This window comes from Sus scrofa, chromosome 4 (assembly GCF_000003025.6).
Source record: "Sus scrofa isolate TJ Tabasco breed Duroc chromosome 4, Sscrofa11.1, whole genome shotgun sequence".
NCBI lineage: Eukaryota > Metazoa > Chordata > Mammalia > Artiodactyla > Suidae > Sus > Sus scrofa.
The window spans coordinates 16,124,035-16,135,407 of record NC_010446.5 but is presented as its reverse complement, the minus strand read 5'-3'; the positions used below and the strand labels follow the sequence as shown (position 1 = coordinate 16,135,407).

At 39.8% G+C, this 11,373-nt stretch overlaps 1 protein-coding gene across 5 annotated transcripts in view; it reads right to left on the bottom strand.

Annotated features, from left to right (window-relative positions):
- Nucleotides 1,186–11,373, bottom strand: part of ZHX1 (zinc fingers and homeoboxes 1) — a 33,450-nt gene continuing 23,262 nt past the window's right edge. For 4 of the 5 annotated variants that reach the window (XM_001928633.6, XM_021088958.1, XM_005662871.3 and 1 more), the window contains exon 4: nt 8,734–10,623. The gene's annotated coding sequence lies outside the window, so the exon portion shown is untranslated. Of the gene's footprint in view, nt 2,022–8,733; nt 10,624–11,373 lie in introns of those variants that run through there. The other variant, XM_013996503.2, reaches the window with a different exon arrangement.

Below are 11,373 nucleotides of genomic sequence, written 5' to 3'. Positions count from 1 at the left end.
GAATTAACTTTATTTTGATTAATTCTCACCATCTCTCTCTCTCTGAATTAGACATTATTATTCCCATTCAAAAGCTAAAGGCTCTGGTACTTTGCTGATTTCTCAGGAGAGGCTGTGGGGCTGGGAGGTGACAGGGAAGCCAAATGGACATATATGTGTATTCCACAGGATTTACAACCACTGGGATCTTTGCCCGGCCTTGGCTGGGAGCCCCTGAGTACATCGCTCTTGGGGGTGCTTCCAGGATATAGTACTGCTCTCACTATACTTAGAAATTACAGTCCTCCATGCCCCTCCCAGTACTGGACCCCTCTCAATTTCCACCTCCACCTCTCAAAGGCAGTCCCCTCCAGAAGACCAAAATACCATATTTGACCATAGACTTTAAACGAAGGTGGGAAGACTGGCTATCTTCAACGTGTTTCTGGAATTGCCCCAAAATACAGACCTTCTGTGAGGCAAGAGGAAGCCAGAGGAATTTCTTATCCATCCCTCAAGGATGGGTGTCTGGGGCGCTCCCACTGTGGTTCAGTGGGTTAAGAACCCCACACAGTGTCCATGACGATATGGGTTTGGTCCCTGGCCTTGCTCAGCAGGTTAAGGATCCGCCATGGCCTGGCTGTGGCATAGGTTGCAGATGTGGCTCAGATCCTGCCTTGCTGTGACAGTGGTGTAGGCCAGCAGCTGCAGCTCTGATTCAAACCCATATGCCACAGATGCAGCCCTAAAGAGAGAAAAAAAAAGATGGGTGTCTGAGGTTACTATTCCCGCCCTGCCACCCATCTTCCAAGGGAGATGGTAAAGGTGCTGTGCCAAAGCCTGATACCTTTCTAACTATGCACCCCTTAGCTAGGCAATCAAAGCCCTCTACAACCTGTTGCCAACCTAACCAATACTGGTTTTTTTTGTTTGTTTGTTTGTTTGTTTTTTTTTTTTGTCTTTTTGCTATTTCTTGGGCCGCTCCCGTGGCATATGGAGATTCCCAGGCTAGGGGTCCAATTGGAGCTGTAGCCACTGGCCTACGCCAGAGCCACAGCAACACGGGATCCGAGCCGCGTCTGCAACCTACACCACAGCTCACGGCAACGCCGGATCGTTAACCCACTGAGCAAGGGCAGGGATCGAACCCTCAACCTCATGGTTCCCAGTCGGATTCGTTAACCACTGCACCACGACGGGAACTCCTTTTTTTTTTTTTTTTGAAATTATTATTACTTTTAGTGTTTTAGTTTCTACAACTTTATTGAGGTATAATTGATGAACACAAACTTCGCAGATTGACAGTGACAAGTTTTGACCTAAGAATTCACCTACGCAAGTTTCCCCACAGTCAAGATGATGAACCTGTGCATCACCCCTGAAAGTTTTATTCCCACCTCCCTCTTCGCCATCCCCTTCACTGAATCCTTGCTCTTCAGCCAGGCTGGTTCTCTTCAGAATCAGCTTCCCATATTCTTCTCCCCAAGGCTTTCCCTCATCCTGCAACTTCCCTGCCTACCAGGTCACAGCTCACCATTTCCTTTGTTAGGAAAGCCCTTCCCGGAGCCCTCCATCTGGCTGACTCCCTGAAAGCCTTTCCTGATACCCTAGTCTGGACTATATGGCCCCTGTGTGGAGTCACATAGTGCCATGTGCTTCTCGTTAACAGGGCACTTCTCATCTCGAATAGCTCTTGTCCATGCTCGCTTTTTGGTCCATGCTCGCTTTCTGGCCCGTGCTCACTTGACCATCACTCCCAGGAACTGTGGGTTCACTATGCAGGGACTGGGTCATTCTGTCTCTGTGTAGCACCGAGCAGTGCCTGGCACCCAGTGGGCCTTCACTCCATGTTTGCTGAATGGATCATTCATGAGAGTATTTGCACAGAATCCTCTTCCTTCTACACGGTCCCTCTTCCTCTAAGCCAACACTTGGTCCACAGCATTCATTTCTGCATCCTGTGCAGAATCCAAATGTATTCATGAGAGCCTGCTCTGTGCCAGGTGCTGAGGAGACCACTCATGGCCCTGCTCTCAAGGTGCCTAAATTGAAGTGGGGAAGACAGGTGACAAACATGTAAGCAAGAAAATTATTTAATTACAGGTTGCAGCAAAGTGCTAGGATTGAGAATAACAGGGCTTAGCAGGTGTAAAACATCTTCCATGATGAAATCACAGCTCTTCCTTTCTTCTTACCCAAGTAGTTTACCTCTGAGCTCCCTTCTCAGTTTCCATGGCTATTTGTAAATATTGCTTTTTCTCCTTTTCCATCTTTTGTTTCTTTTGAGCAAAGCATACCCTTCTATTACTGTCACAATTCCATCCCACTAATTCTTGAGTATTTATTAATTACATTAATAATATTCTCCATATTCCATAAAATTTTATAGTAGGTACATTCACTGATTCAACTGAAATTTAGAGTACTCAATGGATTAAGGATCTGGCATTGTCACTGCTATGGCTCTGGTTACAGCTGGGGCTCTGGTTCGATCCCTTGCCTGGGAACTTCCCCATGCTGTGGGCATGGCCAAAGAAAGAGTGGAGGATCCAATGATAAATGACAGACAAGATCCTTGTCCTCATGGAACCTAAGTTCTAGTGGGCAGGCAGACAATAAACATGTGGTAAATGAACAAGGTATTTCAGACCGAGGCTAAGTGCTACAAAGAAAATTTGAGGGATGATGTATAAGAAACTCCTTCAGGTTGGGTGGTCAGGGAAGGTGCCTCTGAAGAGGTGACCGTAGAGCTGAGCCTGGAGAGAAGAGAAGGAGCTGGCCAGAGTGCATCTGGAACAAGAGCATCTGAAAAACTGCGAGGAAGACTGCAAGGCAAGAATGAGGAGCGGGAAGCAAGCCCTGGTGCTAAGGCCAAGCGAGCAGGAGGGAGAGGTGGCTCTGTGGCCTGAGCAGGAGAGTGAGTAGCCAGGCCTGGAGCAAAGGGCGTACGCAACACATGCCTATTGAATAAGCGATTGATCTAGTGATTCCAGGCATCTAGAATTGTGTCTTATTAGCTTCTTGGCTGTATTTTCTTGTATTTATTTTGCCTAGTGCCCATGACATTGCATGATTTTCCCATCACTCCCTTGGTTGTCATGTGATCTGACTATGTAGCTGAGTTTTGGCCTCTTCCCTCTTTAAAACTCAATTTCATGCCCTTTTATTCAGGTCAACAAGTCTTGAGCCAAATGAAATTTTCTCAGGGCTGTGGAGTGCACTGTCTGTTGCTGAGATCATTTCATTCCTGTATCACAGGCTGTTGTCCCAAAGACGAACGCTGCCTGCCAACACCAGCTATGTGCACAACCAGCTGGCATTACTTTTTTCTCTCCTGGTTCCCAGATTTGTAATCGTCAGTTCAATACGATCAACATTTATTGAGCAACAATTTTGTGAAGACACCGGCTAGGCACAAGAGGCAGTGCTTAAGGGTGAGAGCTCTCAAGACAGTTCAGGTTTGACACCTCCAACACTTACGAGGTAGGAGAATTTGAAATTTTGTGAGGCTCACTTTCCTTATCTATACCAAGGGGGTTATAATAACATCTACCTCATGGATCGTCCATGGAGACTGAATGAAGCATGTTACTCTCTCGACCCAGTACTTGTCACATAGAATCAGTAAATACTGCTTAATTTTTTTTTTTTTTTTTTGCTTTTTAGGGCCACACCTGCAGCACAGGGAAGTTCCCAGGCTAGGGGTTGAATCAGAGCTGTAGCCACAGTAATGCCAGATCTGAGCCACGTCTGCAACCTACACCACAGTTCATGGCAATGCCAGATCCTTAACCCACTGAGCGAGGCCAGGGATGGAACCCGTATCCTCATGGATACTAATCAGGTTCATTACCACTGAGCCACAACGGGATCTCCTTAAAATCGAAAACTTCTGTTCTGTGAAAGACAATTTCAAAAGGATGAGAAGACAAGCCATACAGCCTGGGTAAAAATATTTGCGAAAGGCAAATATGATAAAAGACTGTTATCCAACATATCTAAAGAACTCACCCCTGCTGAGAGGGACAAAGCAATTATCAAATAAAGTGTTGTAAAATGCAAAAAAACCCAAAAAACCTCTTAAAACTCAGTAAGAAAATGGTCAACTGATTTAAAAAATAAGCCAAAGATCTTAAACATCTCACCAAAGAAGATATACGGATTGCATATAAGCACATGAAAAGATGCTCAACACCATATATCATCAGAGAGATGCAAATTAAAACAACAATGAGGAGTTCCCCTAGTGGCTCAGTGGGTTAAAGACCTGATGTAGTCTCTGTGAGGATGTGGGTTTGATCCCTGGCCTTGCTCAGTGGGTTAAGGATTCAGTGTTGCTGCAGGCTGCAGCATAGCTCAGAGATTTCGCTCAGATCTGGTGTTGCCTCAGTTGCAGCTCTGATTCGACCCCTAGCCCGGGAACTTCCATATGTCACAGATGTGGCCTTTAAAAGGACCACAACAACAACGACAAGATATCACCCCACACCTATCAGAATGCCTCAAATCCAGAACACTGACAATACCAAATGCCGGTGAGAATGCGGAGCAACAGGAACTCTCATTCATGGCTGGTGGGAATGCAAAGTGGTATAACCACTCTGGAGGAGAGTTTGGCAGTCTCTTACAAAACTAAACATACCTTTACCACATGACATAAAGATATCACAAGAAGTGATTCACATAGACCAATATTCATTATGAATGTAAGTGCAAAAATCTTCACCAAAATACTAGAAAACAGCATGGTAAAAGTGTGACATACCATAACCAAGTGGTATTTATCCTAGGAATGTAAGAGTGCTTCAACATAAGAAAATGAATCAACGTAATACATCATATTAATAGAATGAAAGGGAAAAGAAATCCCTAAGATCATCTCAGTTGATGCAGAAAAGGCATCTGACAAAAGCCAAGACGCTTTCATGACTTCGAAAACTAGGAGTAGAATTTCCTCAACATGATAAAGGGCATTTAATAAAAACCCACAGATAACATCATATTTGATGGTGAGACTGACAGCTTTCTCTTATGATCAAGAACAAGGCAAGGAGGCCTTCTTTCACCACTACTGTTCAACACTGTAGTAGAAGTTCTAGCCAGAGCAATTAGACAGGAAAAAGATTAACAGGCATCCAAATTGGAAAGGAATAAAACAATCTATTCATGGATGACAGGATCCTATATAAAGAAAATTCTGAAGATTCCACAAGAAAGCTACTAGGGCTAATACACAAATTCAGTAAGGTTGCAGGTTACAAGATCAACAAACAAAAATTTGGTTTTTTTTTTCCCTACACCAGTACTGTACAATCTGAAAAGGAAATTAAGAAAGAAAATCCAATAATAATATCTTAAAATAATAAAATACCTATGACTAGGAATCCTCTGGTGGTTCAATGGGTTAAGGAGCCACCATTGTCACTGCTGTGGTACAGGTTTGTTCCCTGGCCTAGGAAACTTCTGCATGCTGCAGGTGTGGCCAAAAAAGTAACGAAAAATAAAATACCTATGAATAAATGTGGCCAAGGAAGTAAAAGACTTGTACACCAAAAACTACAAAACACTGCTGAAAGAAATTAAATAAGACCTAAATAAATGGAAAGACATCTTATTATATAAGATATATCTTATGATATATAGGAATACTTAATATTGTTAAGATGTCAATATCACCCAAAGAAATCTAAAGATTCAACATAATTCCTTCCATAATTCCTAACAATTAATTTTTTTTGATAAATGGAAAAGCCAATCCTCAAATTCATATGGAATGTCTAGGGACCCCAAACAGGCAAAACAATCTTGAAAAACAAGAAAGTTGAAGGACTCGTACTTATGATTTGAAAATGCACTATGAATAGTCATTAGTGTATTAGTCACAACTGTGGGACTGGCATAAGGACAGACATATAGACCAATGGAATAAAACTGAGAGCCCAGAAATAAACCTTCACATATATGGTCAACATGTTTTTGACAGGGTGCCAGCTCCATTCAAAGGGGAAAAGATAGTTGCTTTCAACAGATGGTGCTGGGATAACTGGATTGCCACATGCAAAAGAATGAAATTGGACCCCTACTTCAAAACATACAAAAACTTACTCAGAATGGATTAATGACCTAAATAAAAGAGCTATAACCACAAACTATTAGAAGAAAATGTAGGGGTCTAGCTTCATGACCTTGGATTTAACAAAGGATTCCCAGATAGAACATTAAAAGCATGAGAAAAGAAAGAAAAAATTAGATAAACTGGACATCTCAAAAACTGAAATTTTGTGTGCATCAAATTTTGGGGGTGCATTATCAAGAAAGTGAAAAGACAAACAGAAGTGGACAAAATACAATCAGTTCTCATTACTCACAGTACTTATGTTCTATAAGTTTACCTGAATAAATGCTCCCAGGGTTTAGATCCTGGGATCTTCCATCATAAGTTTTATCAATCAAGATACATAGCCTTGTTTTATGTGTTTTTGCTTAAAGATACCTTATTTAATATATATTGTTTATTCATGAGCATTGAACTCGTAGCCAACAGGACAATATCCCATGCCTGAATGAAGCTGATCTAACACATATTTTTTCCACAAGACACCATCCCACAAACTTCTTGCATTTAAGAATGCTAGACAACACTTCAGCACCACACTTGGGGGTCATTTTAAATAGGAAAATCATCACCACCAAGAAAAAAAAAACCCACAAAAATATTTTAAACTGGCACTAAAGAGATTACAAAAAGAAAGATGCTTCTTTATAGTCTGAGAGCTGAAGAGACAAAGCATCACCTTTTTTGACCTCAGCTGGGAATGTACACACTGGGCAACTCAATTTTTTTTTTTTTTTTTTTTGTCTTTTATGCCTTTTGTAGGGCTGCTCCCGTGACACATGGAGGTTCCCAGGCTAGGGGTCCAATCGGAGCTGCAGCCGCCAGCCTATGCCAGAGCCACAGCAACGCGGGATCCGAGCCGCGTCTGCAACCTACACCGCAGCTCACGGCAACGCCAGATCCCCAACCCACTGTGCAAGGCCAGAGGTCGAACCCACAATCTCATGGTTCCTAGTCAGATTCGCCAACCACTGCGCCACGACGGGAACTCCAGCAACTCAAATTTTTTTGCCACTATGCACAAGCACATGAATGAGCACAGAAGTGCCATGAATATTGAATAGCAGGTTACAAATAAATTTTAATGAGTAGTCAATTTTGCATATACAGAATCTGTGAATGAGAACTGACTGTATTTACAAATCATATATCTGATAAGAGTGCAACATCTAGAATATACAAACTCCTAAAACTCAACAAAAAGGCAACCCAAATAAAAACTTAGCAGAGTTCCCATCATAGCTCAGCAGAATTGAATCTGACTAGGAAACATGAGGTTGCAGGTTCGATCCCTGGCCTCACTCAGTGGGTTAAAGACCCGGCATTGCTGTGAGCTGTGGTGGAGGTCACAGATGCAGCTCGGATCTGGCCAATTCGACCCCTGGGAACCTCCATAGGCCATGAGTATGGCCCTAAAAAGCAAAAAAACCCAAACAAACAAACAAACAAACAAAATCAACCAAACAAGAAAAACTTAGCAAAGGCCTCGAATAGCCATTTCTCCAAAGAAAATATATAAATGGTCAGTAACCACACGAAAGATCCTCAAAAGCATTAGTCGTTAGAGAAATGCAAAATCACAGTGAGACATCATTTCACACCTACAAGGATGGTGATAACGGTAATTTTAAAAACTGAAAATAGGGAGTTCCCGTCGTGGCGCAGTGGTTAACGAATCCGACTAGGAACCATGAGGTCGCGGGTTTGGTCCCTGCGCTTGCTCAGTGGGTTAACAATCCGGCGTTGCCGTGAGCTGTGGTGTAGGTTGCAGACGCGGCTCGGATCCCGTGTTGCTGTGGCTCTGGTGTAGGCTGGTGGCTACAGCTCCGATTTGACCCCTAGCCTGGGAACCTCCATATGCCGTGGGAGCGGCCCAAGAAATAACTAAAAAAAAAAAAAAAAAAAAAAAAAAACTGAAAATAAAAGGTGTTGGTGAGGACACTGAGAAATGAGAACCCTTGTACATTGCTGGTGGAGTGTAAAATGGTTACAGAAAACTGTGGAAAAGTTGATGGTTCCTCCAAAACATTAAACCATAAAACTCAGCAATTCCACTCTCAGACATATGTAAAAGAACTGAAAATAGGGACTCACATTGTGAGTTGTATGCCAGTGTTCACTGTAGCATTTGTCTAGCCAAAAGGTGGAAAGAACCTGTGTCCACCCATAAACCAAAGAATACATAAACAAAATGTGGTATACATACACACGCACCTGCATGTACACTCACTGGAATATTACTCAGCCCTAAAAAGGAAAAAATTCTGATACATGCTACAACATGAATGAACTTTGAAAATATTATGCTAAATGAATAATTCAGATACAAAAGGACCACGACTGTATGATTCCACTTATTTGAAATATCAAGAATAGGTAAGTTCATAGAAACAGAAGATAAATTAAAGGTTACCAGCAGTTGGGAGGAGGAGGACAATGGAGAGTTATTGCTTAACAGTTACAGAGTTCTGTTTGGGATGATGAAAAGTTTTGGAAATAGCGGTGATGGTTGCCCAACACTGTGAATGTAATTAATGTCACTGAACTGTACATTTAAAAAGGCATATAACTGCAAATTTTATTATATTTTACAATTTTTTAAAAACTCAGTTAATAAAATGAAGAAAATCACTGAAAACTACTAATCACTGCTAACTTTTATTTTGTATTCAAGGACACAATCAACCAGGAGAGGAGGGTTCTTTGCTCTGTCAAATAAAAATATTTAAAAGCTGGCAAACATCAGAGCAGAATTAAGTGCCAAGTCTATAAAAGAGACAGGGGAAAAATTACTAATAGTTATTTACAGCTGTACAAAGTTAACATATTGCAAGGGAAACATAATATAAATATATTCAAAGGTTTCATTTCCAATACTTGACATTTCAAATTTTGAAAACATTAAAATTACTGTCAAACAAAACTCAGACCACATTAGCAATGGTTTAAAAAAGGGAGCAATTTAATCATTATAATACAGAGTGCTTTAAGAAGTTTTTAAACGTGTAAAAGAAAGAACAGTTTAGTGCATTAAATTGTTACAGTCTTTACATTGCTTCTCTTAAAAAAAGTTAACAGTAGTATGAAAAAGCCACCCACAAAGCCAGCTGTCTGAGTGAAGAAACCAGCTAAATTGCAGCATTTCGGAATTACTAATAAAGCTATAGTTAAAAAATAAAAAGTTTATAAAAATGAAAGCAGCATGCATAGTCAAGGCTTTTTCATAACATTTTCATTAGCCGACAAACGTTTAGGTAAAAACAAGAGCTTAATATTTAGTATTCATTAAATTAGATAAAATAAACTGGCCAAGCCCACTACATCTTGTCATTCAGAAAAACATTTTGAAATTCAAAGCTAATGAAACTGAACATTTCTTCTATGAAGAAAGCACATTTTGAAAAATGGTCCTAGAGTCACAAAAGAAAGGGTCCTTCTCAACATGAATGAACAGCACCGGTCTTTACAAAGTTTGTGAGTAGGAACTTTCAGTCTCCTGATATATGGCAAGAGTTAACAGTTAATACTCCCATCATTCATAAGAGAAAAGCTACGTTTTAACTCATTGTGATCAGCTCAGAATTTTTTTTTCGTTATTCGCTGAAATTGTTATACAAAGTAGAACGTCACCAAAAGAGAATTCTTGAAAATTCTGATCTGACACCTGCACAAACATTTCTGATTTCCACACGATTGTAAGAAAACACTAAGTAAATATTTACGATATGATTCCTTTTCACATTTTTGGTACGATATTTATTTCAGAGTTTCACCCTATCCAAATGCTTATGCCAGTTTCTTTCCCTTCTTCAGTACTGATTATGTTCAGTTTAATAAAAGCTAATTCAGTTTCTAATGAAAAAAAGTAACAGAGTATTACAAGTAGTAAGAGTGGTATCTACGAATGTGTTCCATGAAAGATCAATCTTTAAACGCCAATGATACCACAAAATCTTCTTGCTTCAATAGGTCAACAGGCTGTTTTTTCTGTATAAACCCATGCACAGCTCTTAATCTTAGTGCAGGGCCTGATAAATGAGACGTAGAGATAAATCAGATTTCACTTTTTCCTGTTTCTAAGAATTTTTAGTCTGTAAAATGTTTGGTCACTCAAAGCTATAAGATTAATCACATATCAAAGAATACAGGCAATAAGGCCCATCTTATGAGACATACAGTATTAAGCTGAACAAAATATGAGGACAAGCTCTAGTGGTCATTAAACCCCCTCAGAAAGTCTAAGAATCAGAATGTCTCCATCATATCAGAATAAAAATGTACTGTATTAAAATTTGAATTTTTACAAGTTGTTTTTTAATTAGTGTTCTATGTACAATGCAGGACTTCTGCCATCTGCAGTAGTTTAACTTTGGCACAACATTGAGTTCCATTTCTTTTGGGTATTGGATGCTATTTTTGAGATTGTGTATGCCCCAAAACGTTTTCAGTGTCATCAAAGATTGGGCCCATTCACAGTAAATCAGACATCTGGAATTGAAGAATTTGTTCTCCTCCAACGTTTTAGGAAGCTATAAAAGAAAAACATAACAAAAAACTAAAATTTAAAAGATAACCATATTTAAACATTTACCACTGTTAGGGAAAAAATGATATAAATTAGCCATGAAATTTATATTAGGCATCCTCTACATTCACACATGAATCCTGAGACCACTTGCCACGTGTGTCTTATACACTGCATTAGACTCTGTGTGCTACTCCAATGTGTAGGTTCTGCATACACTAGATTTGCTTATGGACATTTTTCATGTAATAATTTATAAAAAATTCATAGTAGGAAATATACATTTCATTGTATCTGTAATAAACAGACTATGAAATCTAAAAACTCTTGTATCTTCTATTATATACAGGACTAGCTTGTGCTATATAGATATATCACTTTTTTTTTTTTTTTTTTTTGCTATCTGTGTGGCAGCTTGATGTGAGATCTTAGTTCCCAGACTCAGGCTGCAGCAGTGCAAGCGCTGAGTCTTAACCACTAAACCACCAGGGAACTCCCTATGTATATCACTTTTTGGAGTAAATACACTGAAAAGGTTTTTGGTTTTTTTTGGTAAATTAAACCATTTAATGGTGAATCCTTTTATAAGATTAAAAATTATTTTGTTAGGCCAACAATAACTTTCTAATTAATGGGTTTTATAATTTTAGACTTTAGCATATTTTAAAAGCAGAGCACAGCAATTTATGTATCACAACGTGCATGTATAACTTATATGATACAATTTTTTGGAAACCATGGCTTTGTATGAATT